Genomic DNA, 13,084 nt, shown 5'->3' with positions numbered 1-13,084 from the left:
ACGCGCTAATCTCAGAGTGCTTTGGGGAAAATCCCTGTTTAAGTCAAGACCAAAAAGTCATCTCACTGGGAGAAACAAACCTCACAGCTGCTGGCTAAGTCTCTGACTAAAAGAGAGAGGGACGATGCAGAAGTGCCAGCAGATTTCACTGTCCCATTCCCAAACCAACTTAACATGCCCCTTTACAAAGAGCAGGAATAAATCCCCTTCTGTGTCCAGCTCTGCCTCCTTTCGCTGTGGTTCAGATTCACTTTTGTTTCCCCAGCTTGCTTTTACTCTCACTTCGATCCCACAGCTCAATTTTTTTCACAAAGAAGTGGAGCTTGGGAGGCAAGCGACATTACAGATGTCTTAGCTACCCACACAAATTACTGTCTGTATTGGGCCACTCATTACCACTTCAAAAGTTATTTTTCCTCCCCTGGTATCCTGCTGTTAATTGATTTATCTCCTTAGACTGACCTCACACTTGGTAAGGCAACCTCCATCCTTTCCTGTATTTATACTTGTTCCTGTATTTTCCACTCCATGCATCGGATGAAGTGGGTTCTAGCCCACAAAAGCTTATGCCCAAATACATTTGTTAGTCTCTAAGGTGCCACAAGGTCTCCTTGTTGTTTTTGATAATACGGAAGTTAGAGATGGACAAACTCTCCAAGACACAGCTGGTCCTTCCCCAGTCCCACCACCACCCCTGGGTCAGTGCAGCAGTTTCCCTGTTCTCTGACATGCCGAGCACCAGCTCTCAGCTATGTATTTTAGGAAGCCCATTGTGTTTTGTTCTACGTATCCAGTAATTTCAAGAATGATCAAGTTACATGAGTAACAAATTATGTGCAGTGTATATTACTACACACAACTTCTATTTGTGGTCACCAACATTTACTAGCCTTGGAAATAACTGCTGATCTAGGCCTCAATCAACATATACCTATATTCATCCTCAAAAGGAGTCAATATCTGATTATTTCACTACGAACAGATGTGTTCCTCTAATTAGAAACGGTCTTCATGCACATTTGCTACTGAAGCGAACGAACTCACCAAAGAACTCATCTGTTTTTCAGACCAGCCATCATTACTGAGGATAATAATGCTTTGCTGGCTCACAAAGGTGTTGTGAGGAGAATTCTTCAGTTCCTGAGTGCCTCACAAACATGACAGTGATGGAGGCCACAACACTATCTAGATAGGAAAAACATTTTAGCCCTTTTAAAAAGCACATGCCATATAATCAGTCCTATACTGCCACCATCTGTTCATTTTGTAGTTTAAAACAAAAAAACACAATCTGAACTTTAAAAGGACCATATTCCATTGCAACAGGTAACATTTAGCTAATCTGTGTCTCCAAAAGGTCCACTTGAGGAAATGTTTCAGAGTAACAGCCGTGTTAGTCTGTATTCGCAAAAAGAAAAGGGGTACTTGTGGCACCTGAGAGACTAACCAATTTATTTGAGCATAAGCTTTCGTGAGCTACAGCTCACTTCATCGGATGAAGAGAGAGGTCCTGGTTTCCCAGCCAAACACTGTGCTTGCTTCCTGAAAGCTTCCACATCAAGTAGAAAGTGACAGTATCTCCCATTCTTTTCAGATCAAAATAACCATGTTGGCGCCTATGAGTTTCCGTTACTTGGATAAATACCCTAAGAATAAGACAGGCTAGACAGCACGTTTCCAGGTGGTTACCGCTCACCGAGGAATGCACTCCTTGGAGCATCTTGTATGGCTATTATGAAACAAAACTTTGTAAAATTGGGTATATAAGTTTACCTGACCTTTGTAACACTGAAAATCAGGCCCTGGATCTCCATGACAACCAGAGATGCTGAGCATCCAACATCAGCAGTCAAAGTCAGTGAGAGCTATAGGTGTTCAATACTTCTGCCCCAAAACTCTGTTTGGGTTCCCCATACCCTGTTAGCATTCATAAGTTATAGGTCTGTTACATTCAAGAAACCAAAAATAACTCCGAACAAATCAAAACAGATCTGTACATTCAGGAAGATGGACATCCTCTGCTCCCATCTCAGAAATCAAACTCTCCCCCAGGGCTTTAAACTCCAGGCCTTCCTTTCTATCCCAACCAAGCAAAAGATCCACTAATGCCCGTGCCTGCTAAGCTCACTTGTACACCCCAACGGAAAATAATCCCTAGTCTTCCATTCGTCCTTTCAAGATGCTGGGGACCTTTGAGACAACAAGTGTCACTTCCTCCCTCTAAGTCTCTCCGAAGAGCACCCTCTTAGGCTGTGTGCAAGGGGACCGCCCGACCCTCATTCTGGCGGCGGACAGGCCTCTTCTCCCCCTGCAAGTCAGGAGCGAAGCGTGGCCGCTCAACACTGCGGTCTGCCTGGCCGGTTCGGTGACAGCCGCTGACTGGGACGCGCCAAGCTCCATTTTAAGCTGCCCACCCCAGCAGAGGGAGGAGATTTAGCGGCACCAGGCGATTCCCTGGGAGCGTTCAGCAGGGAGCACTTGGCCACCCACTCCCCCGCCCCACCCATCTCTCCGCAGCAACGGGACCCCGGGGCGGGGCAGGCAGAGGCCCCCGAAGGGCAGGACGGGAGGCCCGGCGGGAAGGGAACCGCCGGGTCCGGCCGCTGGCTTCGCGCCCCTCCTTGGAAGCGGGTTTCGGCGGCGCTGGGCGGTTGGGGGTGGGGCGGGGGGGACCGGACGAGGCCCCCCCCCGGCGCGTGCTGCAAAGCCCGGGGGGTGCGGGGACGACACGAGCCCCCTCCCTAGATATGGCCCCTCGCCGGCCACACCGCGCATGCGCCCCCCCCGTGCAGCCTCACTGCGCACGCGCTGCCTCGAGGCGCTTCCCGCTTCTCTCCCCCCCACCCGCCCGCGCGCGCGCGCGCGCGCCATCCCCGCCCGCATCTCGCCCCCGCCCCCCGCCCGGCCTCTCACCGCTGCGCCGCTGCCGTCCTGGGACGCGGGAGCCGAGTGGCTGCGGGGCGCCGCCTGCTCCGCCTTCCCCTCCCCCCGCCAGAGACCCCGCTCTCCTCAGCGCCGCGGAGCCTGGCGCGGGCCGATGGCGTCACAGCGCGACGGGGCGAGGGGCGGGCGCCGCGGCAAAGCACGTGACCCCGCGTGCACCAGGTGATCTGCCCCGCAGGGACCCCGCCCCGCCTCCCTCCCCTCAGGGACCCGCCCCCGGAACAGACCCCGCCCCCCGGGGTCCCCCCTCCCCTCAGGGACCCGCCCCCGGAACAGACCCCGCCCCCCGGGGTCCCCCCTCCCCTCAGGGACCCGCCCCGGGAACAGACCCCGCCCCCCGGGGTCCCCCCTCCCCTCAGGGACCCGCCCCCGGAACAGACCCCGCCCCCCGGGGTCCCCCCTCCCCTCAGGGACCCGCCCCGGGAACAGACCCCGCCCCCCGGGGTCCCCCCTCCCCTCAGGGACCCGCCCCCGGAACAGACCCCGCCCCCCGGGGTCCCCCCTCCCCTCAGGGACCCGCCCCGGGAACAGACCCCGCCCCCCGGGGTCCCCCCTCCCCTCAGGGACCCGCCCCGGGAACAGACCCCGCCCCCCGGGGTCCCCCCTCCACTCAGGGACCCCTCCCGGGAACAGACCCCGCCCCCCGGGGTCCCTCCTCCCCTCAGGGACCCGCCCCGGAAACAGACCCCGCCCCCCGGGGTCCCTCCTCCCCTCAGGGACCCCTCCTGGGAACAGACCCCGCCCCCCGGGGTCCCCCCTCCCCTCAGGGACCCCTCCCGGGAACAGACCCCGCCCCCCGGGGTCCCCCCTCCCCTCAGGGACCCGCCCCCGGAACAGACCCCGCCCCCCGGGGTCCCCCCTCCCCTCAGGGACCCGCCCCGGGAACAGACCCCGCCCCCCGGGGTCCCCCCTCCCCTCAGGGACCCGCCCCGGGAACAGACCCCGCCCCCCGGGGTCCCCCCTCCCCTCAGGGACCCGCCCCGGGAACAGACCCCGCCCCCCGGGGTCCCCCCTCCACTCAGGGACCCCTCCCGGGAACAGACCCCGCCCCCCGGGGTCCCTCCTCCCCTCAGGGACCCGCCCCGGAAACAGACCCCGCCCCCCGGGGTCCCTCCTCCCCTCAGGGACCCCTCCCGGGAACAGACCCCGCCCCCCGGGGTCCCCCCTCCCCTCAGGGACCCCTCCCGGGAACAGACCCCGCCCCCCGGGGTCCCTCCTCCCCTCAGGGACCCCCCCGGGAACAGACCCCGCCCCCCGGGGGCCTCCCTCTCCTCAGGGACCCCCCACAGACCCCTCCCGATACCCCTTCCCCTCAGAGACCCCCTCGGGAACAGACCCCGCCCCCCGGGGTCCCCCCTCCCCACAGGGACCCGCCCCGGGAACAGACCCCGCCCCCCGGGGTCCCCCCTCCCCTCAGGGACCCGCCCCGGGAACAGACCCCGCCCCCTGGGGTCCCCCCTCCCCTCAGGGACCCCTCCCGGGAACAGACCCCGCCCCCCGGGGTCCCTCCTCCCCTCAGGGACCCCCCCGGGAACAGACCCCGCCCCCCGGGGTCCCCCCTCCCCTCAGGGACCCCTCCCGGGAACAGACCCCGGCCCCCGGGGTCCCTCCTCCCCTCAGGGACCCCCCCGGGAACAGACCCCGCCCCCCGGGGGCCTCCCTCCCCTCAGGGACCCGCCCCGGGAACAGACCCCACCCCCCGGGGTCCCCCCTCCCCTCAGGGACCCGCCCCGGGAACAGACCCCACCCCCCGGGGTCCCCCCTCCCCTCAGGGACCCGCCCCGGGAACAGACCCCGCCCCCCGGGGTCGCCCCTCCCCTCAGGGACCCGCCCCGGGAACAGACCCCGCCCCCCGGGGTCCCCCCTCCCCTCAGGGACCCGCCCCAGGAACAGACCCCGCCCCCCGGGGGTCCCCCCTCCACTCAGGGACCCGCCCCGGGAACAGACCCCGCCCCCCGGGGTCCCCCCTCCCCTCAGGGACCCCTCACGGGAACAGACCCCGCCCCCCGGGGTCCCTCCTCCCCTCAGGGACCCGCCCCGGGAACAGACCCCGCCCCCCAGGGTCCCCCCTCCCCTCAGGGACCCCCCCGGGAACGGACCCTGCCCCCCGGGGTCCCTCCTCCCCTCAGGGACCCCCCCGGGAACAGACCCCGCCCCCCGGGGTCCCTCCTCCGCTCAGGGACCCGCCCCGGGAACAGACCCCGCCCCCCGGGGTCCCCCCTCCCCTCAGGGACCCCTCCGGGAACAGACCCCGCCGCCCGGGGTCCCTCCTCCCCTCAGGGACCCCCCACAGACCCCCCCGACACCCCTTCCCCTCAGAGACCCCCCCCCGGAACAGACCCCGCCCCCCGGGGTCCCTCCTCCCCTCAGGGACCCGCCCCGGAAACAGACCCCGCCCCCCGGGGTCCCCCCTCCCCTCAGGGACCCCCCCGGGAACAGACCCCGCCCCCCGGGGTCCCTCCTCCCCTCAGGGACCCGCCCCGGAAACAGACCCCGCCCCCCGGGGTCCCCCCTCCCCTCAGGGACCCCCCCGGGAACAGACCCCGCCCCCCGGGGTCCCTCCGCCCCTCAGGGACCCCTCCCGGGAACAGACCCCGCCCCCCGGGGTCCCTCCTCCCCTCAGGGACCCCCCCGGGAACAGACCCCGCCCCCTGGGGCCCCCCTCTCCTCAGGGACCCCCCACAGACCCCTCCCGACACCCCTTCCCCTCAGAGACCCCCTCGGGAACAGACCCCGCCCCCCGGGGTCCCTCCTCCCCTCAGGGACCCCCCTCGGGAACAGACCCCGCCCCCCGGGGTCCCTCCTCCCCTCAGGGACCCCCCTCGGGAACAGACCCCGCCCCCCGGGGTCCCTCCTCCCAACAGGGACCCCCCCGGGAACAGACCCTGCTCCCCTGGGGCCCCCCTCTCCTCAGGGACCCCCCACAGACCCCCCCGACACCCCTTCCCCTCAGAGACCCCCCCCGGGAACAGACCCCGCCCCCTGGGGCCCCCCTCCCCTCAGGGACCCCCCACAGACCCTCCCGACACCCCTTCCCCTCAGAGACCCCCCCGGGAACAGACCCCACCCCCCGGGGTCCCTCCTCCCCTCAGGGACCCCCCAGGATCAGACCCCACCCCCAGGGCACCCCCCCGACCCCCTTCTCCTCAGGGACCCCCCCAGGAACAGACTCCCCCAATACCCCCTCTCCTCAGGGACCTCCCTACCCCTTAGGGCACCCCTTCCCCTCAGGGACCCCCCACAGACCCCCCCGACACCCCTTCCCCTCCAGGACCCCCCCACAGACCCCCCCTCCCCTCAGGGACCCCCTGGGAACAACACCATCCCCTGGGGCACCCCTGACACCCCTTCCCCTCAGGGGTCCCCCAGGAACAGATCCCACCCCCTGGGGTACCCCCTGACACCCCCTTCCCCTCAGGGACCCCCCACAGACCCTCTGACACCCTCTCCCCTCAGGGACCCCCCTGGAAACAGACCCCACCCCCAGACACCCCTTCCCCTCAGGGGTCCCCCACCCTGGAACAGGCCCCATCCCCTGGGGCACCCCCTGACACCCCCTTCCTCTCAGGGGCCCCCCAAAAATTGGCCCCACCCCCCAGGATACTCTCCCTTGGAATGCCCCTGGGATATTTCCCCTTCCCTTCAGGCCCCCACCACCCCTGGTGGATATCTCCGTTCCCCGCAGGGATCCCCCCTGGAACGGACCCCAACCCCTGGGATATTTTCCCTTCTCTTCGGAATCCCCCCACAGGAACAGACCTCCCCAGGATACCCCCTCTTTCCCTGTACCTCATGAGACATCCATCCGTTGATGGACAGGCTTCCCCCCACTGCTGGGTGCCATCTCTGAGGTACCGAAAAAGGGACATGCGAGATGATGCTGAGCCCATAAAATTGGCCTGCTGGGAGTGTGTAGTGAGCATCCCGACAGATTTCCCAGGAGAGCAACTTCAGAAAAGGGATGATCCTGAGCAAACCTGGATAGATAGCAACCGTACGCTCCTCACTCCCACAGTCCACGGCACTCTCCTACCCCCCTTCAGCCCCCAGGGGAAGGCGCTCGCCTCCCACCCAACTGGAGCCTGCCTGGGGTTGCATTCCCCCCGTACCTCAGAGGTGTGCTTCTCGCCTTCCCCTGCTGCAGGGTCCGTGCAACGTGACAGGTTAACAAGCTTTTAAAACTGTCAGATGTTTCTTGGTCTTTCTCTGGAGTCTCAGAAGTGAGGGGTCATCAGCGACACTGAATGCACTAAGGATGCAGATGGGGATCAGACATTTGCATGAATAAGAACATCCACAGTTACATCAGATAGGATCGATGTATATAAGGAATAGACTACCTCTTGGGGCAGGGTATGAGCTACACAATGGGCTTCTTTGGCCTGTGTTATGCCGGTGGTCAGACTAGATGACTGTAATGCAGTGGTTTTCAAACTTTTGAACTGGTGACTCCTTTCACACAGCAAGCCTCTGAGTGCAACCCCCACTTATAAATTAAAAACACTTTTTTTTATATTTAACACCATTATAAATGCTGGGGGCAAAGCGAGGTTTGGGGTGGAGGCTGACAGCTTGCAACCCCCCATGTAATAACCTTACGATCACCTGAGGGGTCCCAACTCCCAGTTTGAGAACCCCTGCTGTAATGGGCCTCCCTGGCCTTAAACTCTGTCAAAGCCAGTTGCTGTGGCCTACGAGGAAGTCTACGAACAGACTGTGTTTGTAATTATCTGCTACGTGGTTTCTTGCTGCTGATCCAGAGTTCTGCGGAACAGGAACTTATATCTCCTCTGGTCCCTACCCTCTGTAATCTGGATGTTTCCTCCTTTATTGAGGTCCTGGCTGGGGAATGTTGCAGTCTATTCTCCTCCCCAGTCCCTGTTTAAAAGGCAACTTCCATCCTCCCTTCCCTGAACTTCTGCCGATAGATGCCCCAGTTCGGGATTTGCCTTTCTCCCTACCCTTCCTCTTCTGTGAGACCGATACCTCTTCTCCCAATGTACAGAGTCACACACTGGACCTTTGACTTTTCAGGGGCAGATGGGATGAATAAATGTCTTTATGGAGGATAGGGGCCCAGCATCTTCTCATGAACCATCCCTGGGGTTCAGAGAGAGTGTCATGAGATTTCAAAATCTCATCACACAAAGCACATTCTAATGATTTGGCATCAATGTGTCATAATGTTTCTTCAAAATGTTATGAAATAGCCAGGAGAAATGTAGGCCTGTAAACTGGGCCTGTACTCAGCCTGAGGGATCAGACAGGGAGCAGCCTTGGATCTCGTGCTGGATACGAGGTTCAGTCCAGCCTCATGTATTAAATAGCGGTATAGCCCTGGGTATTAGAGTGGTTGCTCTCAGGTTCATCCTTCTCTGTGGGAGCCTGCTTTACTGAGAGTGATAATGTTGGACTGGAAAACTGGGTTATCTCTCTTGAGAGTTTTTTGAAGAGGGCTATGGGAATGTTCAATATTCCGGAGAGCGTAGCTCTTCCCTTAGACAATAAGTGTGTTTTACTTATAGGTGTCATCCATTAGGGCAAGAAATAGACATCTTGGCAAGGGGCCATTTCACTTGTGAGTAGCACGCACTCTTCTCTTTAATAGCGCACACTGGCTACAAGACGGCTTTAGGAAGAATGCACTTTCATGAATATTTTATTTACTGCTGAATTGAGGGACAGCCCAGAGGAAAATGGCATCCGGGCCTGACCTGCCTTACTCCTCAATAGACAAAGAAGCAAGATTAAAGTTTTGTGGATACCCAACTGCCTTTAACTTCCAGCCAGACATCTGCTACAGAAGGGAAGAAGGGACCCCACTTCAGCATCTCCACTGGAAGGGTTGCGTAATGGTCAGTCTGGGAGAGGGAAAAAGTAATAAGTGCAGGCAGCTAATGAGGATTTTCCCTTGAATTAGCTGGTTGAGTTGCTAGTTTTGGATTCAAGGGCCCTCTGACCTTGCATTGCATTGCCAGCGATGTTAGTAGTCTGCAAAGTTCAGAATGTCTCCAGCTCCAGCTTCAGTATGAGTAAAGGCTGCTCACGGCCTAGGTTAGAGGCAACAAAGTATTCGGAGGGAAGGTGCTAATGAACTGTCGGCTATCCCGCATTTGCTCCAACCCCTCAGACAGAGACAAACACCTACAAGATCTCTGTCAAGCTTTCTTACAACTACAATACCCACCTGCAGAAGTAAAGAAACAGATTGATAGAGCCAGAAGAGTTCCCAGAAGTTACCTACTACAGGACAGGCCTAACAAAGAAAATAATAGAACGCCACTAGCCGTCACCTTCAGCCCCCAACTAAAACCCCTCCAACGCATTATTAAGGATCTACAACCTATCCTAAAGGATGACCCAACACTCTCACAAATCTTGGGAGACAGGCCAGTCCTTGCCTACAGACAGCCCCGCAACCTGAAGCAAATACTCACCAACAACCACATACCACACAACAGAACCACTAACCCAGGAACTTATCCTTGCAACAAAGCCCGTTGCCAATTGTGCCCACATATCTATTCAGGGGACACCATCACAGGGCCTAATAACATCAGCCACACTATCAGAGGCTCGTTCACCTGCACATCCACCAATGTGATATATGCCATCATGTGCCAGCAATGCCCCTCTGCCATGTACATTGGTCAAACTGGACAGTCTCTACGTAAAAGAATAAATGGACACAAATCAGATGTCAAGAATTATAACATTCATAAACCAGTCGGAGAACACTTCAATCTCTCTGGTCACGCGATCACAGACATGAAGGTCGCTATCTTAAAACAAAAAAACTTCAAATCCAGACTCCAGCGAGAAACTGCTGAATTGGAATTCATTTGCAAATTGGATACTATTAATTTAGGCTTAAATAGAGACTTGGAGTGGCTAAGTCGTTATGCAAGGTAGCCTGTTTCCTCTTGTTTTTTCCTACCCCCCCCCCCAGATGTTCTGGTTTAACTTGGATTTTAACTTGAAGAGTGGTCAGTTTGGATGAGCTATTACCAGCAGGAGAGTGAGTTTGTGTGTGTATGGGGGTGGGGGGGATGTGAGAACCTGGATTTGTGCAGGAAATAGCCCAGCTTGATTGTCATGCACATTGTGTAAAGAGTTGTCACTTTGGATGGGCTATCACCAGCAGGAGAGTGAATTTGTGTGGGGGGGTGGAGGGTGAGAAAACCTGGATTTGTGCTGGAAATCACTTTAGATAAGCTATTACCAGCAGGACAGTGGGGTGGGAACAGGTATTGTTTCATATTCTCTGTGTATATATAAAGCCTGCTGCAGTTTCCACGATATGCATCTGAGGAAGTGAGCTGTAGCTCACGAAAGCTTATGCTCTAATAAATTGGTTAGTCTCTAAGGTGCCACAAGTCCTCCTTTTCTTTTTTCTAATTTCTATGGTTCCCCCTCTGCACTGAGCAGAGAAGAGCTGATGCTGCTGATTTCAGTTCTTAATAAAATTTCTATTTGAAAAAACAAAACAAAATTAACCACCCCATCATTCTTTTCCCCACGTCACTTTCCAGGAACATGGAGGCGGACTCGTCCATCCTGATTAAAAAACAGCTTCATCCCTCAAATACTGCGGATTCTCCATCTCATAAGGTGAAACCCCTCTTAATTGTATTAGTATGAAAACGAGTGGCATAGAACAGATTGTTCGTGTCTGTTGCGTTGTTTCTTTCCTGTAAATAGTTGTATGTAATTTACCATCTGGCAAGGAGATCAAAATATCTAGACAGCAACTACTTTGAATACAGTATGAGTAGCATAAAGTGTCATGGTGTAAGGTATGGGTTTTCCACCTGAAGGGTAAGGTGGTCAGTGTAATGTTTGTGACACCATGTCATGTTGTTGTTGGTTTGCATGGGTATAACTGGTAGGCAGTAGTTGCACCTCACAAGTAATTCAGACAGAGAAGGTAAAGCCGCAGTTCTGCATTGTGTGTGGCTGGACCCCACACTGGAAGCTCAGGAATCCACTGCGTGGAGCTCATTGCAGGACTGGGGCCTGAGGCAGCAAGCAGACTTTACTGGTAGCTTCGAAAAAGAATTGCATTACAGCTAACAGTGAGTGTTTTCCTAAGCACTGACAGCATTTTCATTCAGTTTAATAGAACTTGTATGACTATCTGTAGGAGCTCCGTTTGGTGATCCTGGTAAATTGCAATCAGTACCCTCTGGGCAAGTCATTAATGTGTCCTTAGTATGACTGTAAAAAAAACCAGTCATATAGAAATGTAAATGTAATGAACCCATCATTTTTAGACTTGTAACTCATAAGGGCACATTGATGCCCCAATGCTGCGAAGACTTACATGTGTATTTAACTTTGCCACCAGGAGTAGTTCCACTGATTTCATTTGGGACCATGCACAGTAGTAAAGCTAAGCAGGTGCATTAGTCTTTGCAGGATCGGGACCTTGTGCTTTAGACCCAATGGAACTTATTCTCTTCCTTGACATAAAAAAATGAAAGCGAAGATTCTCATGTGACTCGGGGGGCTGGGGATCTGAGACAGACACCACGTACCATGAGACTCATGATAAAATTACAAGAATTGGCAACACTGGCAAGTGAAGGGTAAGATGCTCCCCTTCTGATGTGGGGGGAGGGGTAGATGGAGCACTTCACACCCACTTTGCACTGGTGTAAGTCACTCCACAGGATGCAGGGCAGGGAAGACTCAAGCCCTAGATCTGTTCAGTTTTTTATTGCTCGTGATCATTCTGTAAATTGAAACAATCTTGATTAATTTAGTGCTTATTTGTTATTCTTAAACCCAACAGAGCCTCTCTTTCCCGCACAGGAATGATCTATAGTCTGCCTTGGAATAATCTATGCTAGGAATTATGGGGCTATAGATCATTATGCAATATAGACATTTACATGCAACGAGTTTCAGCTAATCAATGGGAGCTCATCCTTAGGTCTCCTTATTTATGGAAAATTGGCTGGATTCCAAACTCCCTTCAATAGGAATGCGGCTCACTGCTCTGCAGATTGCAAGTTGCCAAAGTCACATCTTTAATAACTGCTGTTTTATCTATTTAATTTTAAAAGAAACCTTAATACCCTGTTTCGGAGTAGCAGCCAGGTTAGTCTGTATTCGCAAAAAGAAAAGGAGGACTTGTGGCACCTTAGAGACTAACAAATTTATTTGAGCATAAGCTTTCGTGAGCTACAGCTCACTTCATCGGATACCCTGTCTGCATCCAGGAGTTGTAACGACAAACACTCACTTGTTGTTTGGGAACGGGCTGGGCGAGTGAGTTTATACTGGAGATAAGGGGCTTGCCTGGGGCCAGTGTTTAATAACTGATTAATGGGTCGGAGTACAGAGAAATGTGGGCACGGTATAGTCACTGAGTCAGTAATTACGGTGGGCTGTTTGGCAGCCCTTGCAAACTGGTTGACATTGCTGAAGCACAGGAAGACGATGTGCTTTCATTTCATGCTCTGCATTATCTGCTGAGATTCAGCAAGTGCACCCGGCCGAGGGGGACATGGGGCTCAGTCAGCTCTTGGCTCTGTGAGGGTGGGGGATCCGGGGCTGGTTTGCTGTAGCTCTACGAAGTGCTTCTTCCCTGCGTAGTTCTTCCTCCTGGGAGATGGAGAGCTGGGTCCAAGTTGTTTGCTCTCCTAAAAGGTTGCAGAGAGCTCGCCAGAGGCCACACGGTGGCAGCATTTGCTCAAGAAGCAGCTAGGCAAGGAGGTTCTGGAACCTGCAGCTAGGGTCTGATTGCGATGTATTGCTTTTCTCTGTAGCACATGTCCCCCATCCAACTTTCTGTTCTAAGGACAGTTCTAGTACAAGGCTGCCATTCCCACAGAGCTTCATTTTAAACCGCTTTCAAGGACACTGGAACCTCCACTCTCTGCTCCTGACGCCAGCCTGTTCTCACCAGGCAGAGAAGGGCTGGTGGCCTTGATTTGTAGTGGCCCTTCTTTTTGCTCCCCAAACCCAACAGCCTATGTTTTTATTTAAGATGAATGGATTTCTGGAGTGGGTGGTGCTGGATTAATAGCCCTGGAGTCTCCTCGTTACCCATGGAACAGGTACAAACTTCTCCCACGCCCACGCACTGTCTTTGCACTGGGTGGATCAGCTCAAGATAGGATCAGTTCTGGCCTCC

The 13,084-nt window shown here is 56.1% G+C and overlaps 1 protein-coding gene and 1 long non-coding RNA gene across 4 annotated transcripts in view; one reads left to right on the top strand and one right to left on the bottom strand.

Moving 5' to 3' along the window:
• The window catches only part of ADAR (adenosine deaminase RNA specific), a 29,940-nt gene extending 26,873 nt beyond the window's left edge, over positions 1–3,067 (bottom strand). Inside the window, exon 1 of one of the 3 annotated variants that reach the window (XM_073322873.1) lies at positions 2,914–3,067. The gene's annotated coding sequence lies outside the window, so the exon portion shown is untranslated. The remainder of the gene's footprint in view (positions 1–2,913) is intronic. The other 2 variants (XM_073322876.1, XM_073322878.1) reach the window with 2 other exon arrangements.
• The window catches only part of LOC140902638 (uncharacterized), a 70,881-nt gene continuing 60,715 nt past the window's right edge, over positions 2,919–13,084 (top strand). The window contains exons 1-2 of the long non-coding RNA XR_012156099.1: positions 2,919–3,105; positions 10,476–10,554. This is a non-coding gene — a long non-coding RNA (uncharacterized lncRNA). The remainder of the gene's footprint in view (positions 3,106–10,475; positions 10,555–13,084) is intronic.

This window comes from Lepidochelys kempii, chromosome 24 (assembly GCF_965140265.1).
Source record: "Lepidochelys kempii isolate rLepKem1 chromosome 24, rLepKem1.hap2, whole genome shotgun sequence".
NCBI lineage: Eukaryota > Metazoa > Chordata > Testudines > Cheloniidae > Lepidochelys > Lepidochelys kempii.
The sequence above is the reverse complement of the archived record's forward strand: the minus strand, read 5'-3'. Positions and strand labels throughout refer to the sequence as shown.